Source organism: Lepeophtheirus salmonis, chromosome 7, assembly GCF_016086655.4.
Source record: "Lepeophtheirus salmonis chromosome 7, UVic_Lsal_1.4, whole genome shotgun sequence".
Classification (NCBI taxonomy): Eukaryota; Metazoa; Arthropoda; class Copepoda; order Siphonostomatoida; family Caligidae; genus Lepeophtheirus; species Lepeophtheirus salmonis.
The window spans coordinates 40031296-40037541 of record NC_052137.2 but is presented as its reverse complement, the minus strand read 5'-3'; positions in this window follow the sequence as shown (position 1 = coordinate 40037541).

Genomic DNA, 6246 nt, shown 5'->3' with positions numbered 1-6246 from the left:
TAAAATTGAGGGTTCAAATGCGTTCCTTTGATGAAAAAATACGATTCACAAAGTTTGAACAATTTCTATGAATATTTAAATGTAGCTCAACGGCCTTAAAGTTTTGAAATTTTATGCATTTTTGGAAAAAAACGTGATTTTTGTTTTAATATCATCTGTATACTACACAATATTAATGAGTTGTTAGTAAAATTAACAAATTTAGTTATGTTAAACTTCTATCAAATCTTTTTCATAAATGTTTATGATAAATTATTTTTTACGGTTCTAAAAGAACGATAAACATATTTAAATGAAGTGTAGTTTTTTTTTGCCTATTTGTCCGTTCATCTGCGTATCAGGGCCAATGAGTGGCTATTGAAAACTACAAACATTTCCTAATACATTTTTTTGCCTAGACTAACAAAAAAAAGGTGCAAATTTTGATGACATTAAGCTTGATGACCTTTTTTGGGGAAAAACAGCCATATAGCTGAGTCTTATTTTAACAAATCAAACAATTATGTCTAATAAAAAAATATGGCAATAGAAATTTTACAAAAAAAATGACAACAAAGGTCATTTGAGGCCGAGAATCAGGACGGGGTTAACAATAGAAATATATTTTTTCAGCTTTCATACTCTGTATATTGGTTGCGATAATTCAACAAACAGTGACGATTAAGGCAAAAAAGCAACGGATTGCAGATATCCTCCTGGAAAGACATCAAGTACAGGACACAACAAAATTGTCATTGAAGACTTGTTGACTTCAATGATCTCAGGGTGGGGGAGGGCGGGGGAAATAGTATTAGATAATGATGAAAGAGGTTGTGGAGCCCTGGTTGGATGCCAACGACCCCGAAGGAGTTCACTGTTGACAAAACTCAGTCTCTGGCCCTAAAAACTCAAGCTTGGTGTGAGGAAAACTTCACCCATTTCTAGACACCAAACTTGTGCCCCCTTATCACCGAACTACTTGCCACTTGACTATGGAATACGAGGCTTCGTGGAGAGCTAAGGTAGCAAAGTCCACAACTGCAATGTTTATTCCTTGAGCCCACAGTTGAGAAGGAGTGGGCTGATATGTTCAATGACTACGTCATCGAGGTGTGCAAGCCCTTCAGACCTAATGTGGTCGCAGAAAGAGTACATTTTGAAAAATAATTGATGATATTATAAGGTATAATTATACTCAAAAAATACTCCTAATACTAATTTAGATCTTTCGTTAAAAAATGGTAGAATTTGCCTATGAATCTGTACTATGTATTAATGATGAATCAGACATCTAAAAATGGGCATTTAAATATTTCTTAAATGAGAATCATATGTGGATAAGTGTTCATACTTTTTCTAAATAGAAAGTTCCCTTTAGTAATGTATTGAATGTCTCAAAATGGGGTTGGGCATGTGGAACCAAATAGTAACATTCGAAATTTTTTGTGAATAGCTGTAAATGGTTTAATTTTTTCTGAATAGCTGTAGATTTTATTTATTTAATTTATTCATAAAAAAATTTGTGAAAAGGTGTGCATTTTGAAATATTTTTTCTACAAAAATATAATTTTTCAAATTTATCTCCAAAAAAAACTAATTTTTGGATTTACAAAAAAAAAAAAAAAAAAACCGAGCCTCTCTCCCCAAAAATATATAATCCGTTCGGACGTCCTGGAAGGAGTGGAACAAGTAGTGATAGACGATGAAGAAGAGAAAGAGTTAATGGCAGGATTTACTTCCACTTCCCAAGGTGTAAATAATATCCATGGATCGGGATTCAATCCCTACTTACTATTAATGATTTATCATGACGTGATTTCTAATCCATAAATCCTTTATATCCGTCTTCCATCCATCACCAGCCATCACTAATCTCCAGTGCCCACTGCCCAGCCCTCCTTGAACAGCCCTACAAAAAACAACTAACTAGATTAGAAACATAAACTCTATGATATCACTAAATATCCCTTTTCAAACTGAGAATGAAATTTCCATGAATAAATTTTACTAGGAATTTATTTTAGTGGGAATGAAATTACATGGAATGAAAAGACCAAGAATGAAATTTACTGGGAATAGAATAACCGGTTACGATTAAAAATATGGGATTACATCGTAATCGTTATACAATTTTATTTCCATATTGTAGATACAAATTAATTATTTATATATAAAAGAAAGTATAGGATATTTTTCTTTGAATATCCCCTACTTTTCTCTTCCTTATCGATCAAAAGAAAAAAATATATATTTGCAAATCTAATCATTCTTATGGATTTTTTGTATATATTAGTTTGACTTCATTCAAATATCCGTGTTAGAGTGTTGGCTATTTTGTAAAGTTGAACAAATTTCAAAATTATTATGATCACAAGATGTGTTTAGGTGTGGTAATGACCTCCTAATTTTTTTCCTGTGCCATCAAACCCCATTACCCTACATCCGGTCAAATTTCTAGTGTACCGGAAATACTTCACAATGAGGTCAAATTAAAAAAATATATATATAATTATAACAATTAAATCATAAGAAAAGAAAAAGTTATATTAAATTTTTTTAAATTTGTTAGAATTTTTTTTGGACTTTATTATGTAGTCGGTTTTGTAAGTAAAAACTCATTAAATAACTATTGACGGCACACAAATTTAGATATATAATTGTGGATATTTATTCGGAAATTTATATTATTAAATGTTTTCAAGAAAAAGATACGAATGAGTATAGTTTTTAAATCTTGGAATCCTCAGTAAATTAATTCATGAAATGACACTTTTGATAATTTTTATTCAATCTTTATTTTGAGGGATTTGTAACAATTAAAATTTTGTTTATTTTCCAAGAGTTTTTCATGAATTAATTTACTGGGTATTCAAAGATTTAAAGACGATGTATGCCAAGTTTTTTTTTATTCTTAAAGTCATTTAATGGATTTCTATCAAAGAATTGGAAATTTGTTCGTTTTATATACTAAAAATATCAAATTTGAGCTCAGAAAATGGTTTCTCCTTCTATTATAATGCAACTTATGACCTAAGTTAAAGAACTCAATATCAATTTTTAGTTGTCCAATTATTCCCAAATATATAGTTTTCATTCAATAATTTTTGACAATCCATTACAGTTTAATAAGAGAGTATTTTAATTAAACTAATCAACTATTAAAACACTGTGAAAAAAGAAGCAAAAACATTGATAGTAGAAAAATATGTACGATGTAAAATTATGGGTCATTGAGTTAATTCATACATTCTTTATACTGTTCAATTTTTACAAACATAATCCCTTTTTAACAATTTATGTATGTATGAGCGTTGTAATAGTTTCTCATTTTTTTAGCTTTGTCGTTTCTTGTTTTTGCTATTCCAAGGTCAAGTATCTTGGTACTATCTATGTATCTATTGCATATACATACCTATGTTTGTCATACGGGTTGATGGCATATATATTTTTGAAAGTAAACGTATCCTTGATTCATCTTTTATTTGACATTTCTAATTTCTACATACCTTTATATATAATGTACAGGATTAATCTTATCCAGTGGTACACACTTTATTTTTCGAGATTAAATTTAAAGGAGAGGTTTTGTGAGGACATTTATTTTATAAAATCATCAGAAAATAGTGTTTTGCACAACTTATATTCAATATGTGAGCCCTCATCTCTAATAATTGCCTCAATAAGAAGCCTAAACCCCTTACATACCTTGACTATGTAGTCATCCTCGAGCTTGGTCTGCACTTTCTGATAGAAGCCTCTAAAGACTGTACGCTCCAATGAAGATGGGATACACCCTCTCCTCCAGAGACGCCTAGATATAGTAGTCCAAGGGGTTCACGTCTGGAGAGGAGGGCAGCCTCATGTTGAGGTTCCAAAAGTCCGGAATGTTGTCTGTCAGGAAGGCGTGGGCATTAGCTGCACGAGGACACGGTCCTCCTTCTTGAGTGAAAACAAAGTTGTCCCAAAAAAATTATGTGCCCCAAGGTATCCTTTCTTGTCAGGAAGTTAGATATAAGCATCTGCATTGAGCCGCTTCTTCCTCTCCACAAAAATGGGAGGACAGACTTCATGTCCTCCCATTCAAGGGCATGGTTCTGTCTGGATGATTTTTTCTGAATACATTTATCTTGAAAACTCAAACGAAAATACAGGTACGTAGCTTCCTTAAGGTCCAAACTTTAGGTAATGCGGTACTAAAATTGGAAACAAGTATCTGTCTAACTTTGGCTTGTATCTGGATCCAAAAGTTGGAGTACTAAAAATTTACTCAAATATTTACGTCTAATGATCCGAACCAACCCAAATCCAATAAAAAAGGGGATCTGTCCTAACTTTAGAGTAATCTTAAAAGCGCCCATAATACTGAACGACATAGGGCTTGGGGTGATATTGTGTGGTTCCAATTTATTCGGATAAAGTCCTATCTTAGGACTTAGGTCCTTGAATTTTTCGTAAAAATATTGATGTTGTATTAAGACAAATAAGATCTATCATACTTGTACATTGTACATATGGTGGAAATAATATTATTGTTTTCATTACCCTGCAATGGTTTTGTAATGGCTAAAAGTTGGTGTGTGTTCTTCAAAGAGATACTACTAAATAAACATAACCTTAATAATCACCAGTGTTCTTGGACCTTGCAAAGACTTTTTAAACGACCCTCATATATTTTGTACCCGTAAATTGTAAGTATATGATAGAATATCACATGGAAGGGTTTCTATGGGTATTATTGATAGTCAAATTACATAAGTCTACTAAATAATACTCGGTGCGGTGAAAAAAACTCTACACTTTCAATCTCAAACTTAATCAAAATATATTTCAGCAACAAGTTGTAATAGGTTATGTCAATAAAAAATAAATAACTAAAATGACGTCTTGGCTACCCTAATCATCGATGTAGCCCCCTCCCCCCTGGCACCAATGATGGCTTCCAGGAGGCCACAGAAGGTTTGGCGCCCATTGCATATGTAGTCCTCAGACGTGGCATGCCAGTGCAAAAAGTGAAGTCCAATGGGTTGACATCTAGTGATTAGGGGACCACATTTTCTTTGGTCGGAAAGGCAAGTTGTCATTCAAAAAGTTTTGGGCCTTTTTGGACGTGTGTGCAGGCGCACCATCCTACTGGAACACCACGTTCATGCCTGGGTACTTGGGCATGAACCATGATAACATGGCAATATCCGTTGTTTTCTTGCGAGCGTTCAAAAGTGCACGGAGCGAAATTCGTTGATCACGTTCAGATGGCATTTTCTTGGCTTCTAAGACACTAAGGAAGATCTAGTTTTTTTTGTATACTTCATTATTTGTTTATTTTTAGTATTTGACGGGAAAAATTTTACCGCATTCACAAAAACTTTGATTTATGTAGCAAAAACGAAGTGCAAACATTTTTTCGTCGTACCCGGTATGTTTTGTACATTTATTTGTTAGTTATTGAGAAGTGTAATAATTGTATTGTAAATTTACTTGATATTACCATTTCCCTCACACTGAGGCATTGGAAAATTAATGACTAGAGTTGTAAATCCTAAGCACTTATGAGATGGCAGTTTTCTTATGGTTGACAATATAAGCAAAGCTGTTATCATTGCGAACACTAAGACAAATGATTTGTCAGGGAATTATCAAGGTAATTCCTTGTTAGAATTAGAGTCGAATTGAGGATCAATATTGGATTAATTCCTTGTTAGACATGGAGCAGGATTTGTGTTTATTTCCCTTCTCTCGTAGTTAGTCTTGTGTCCGTCCTTACTTATTTGGTCCAGGCCAGGCTTAGGACCGGTCCTATCGGCACTTAGTGAGTCCTTGGATCTCTTCCTAAGAATGTCATCTACTTCAAATAATATATATATCTATATATGAGATATGTATTACGAATTTTGCACATATCTTGCAAATAATATTCCAGTTGTCGTTATAATATGTAATATTATATTTTTAACAGTTATAGTATTAATTCTACTACTTAGCGGAATAATTAAAAAAAGGAAAAACACACTCAAAAACATCAGGATGGATCAATGATACTTTTTTTAAGGACTAACAAGTGGGACTGGACTGGAACGTGGTCCTTGGTACTAAAAAAGACCCAGCCCTACTCATTGTTGCTTTCTTGCAGCCAAATTAATAAAAAGTCATGAGTTGGGCCCTTCTGAAACATTCTTGATATTGTCAGGGTTGATTTTCAGTTGGTTTTTTGATTTTCTTATATACCGGAAATTCTTTTGAGTTTGAACTCTAATAGTAACATTATTTTAT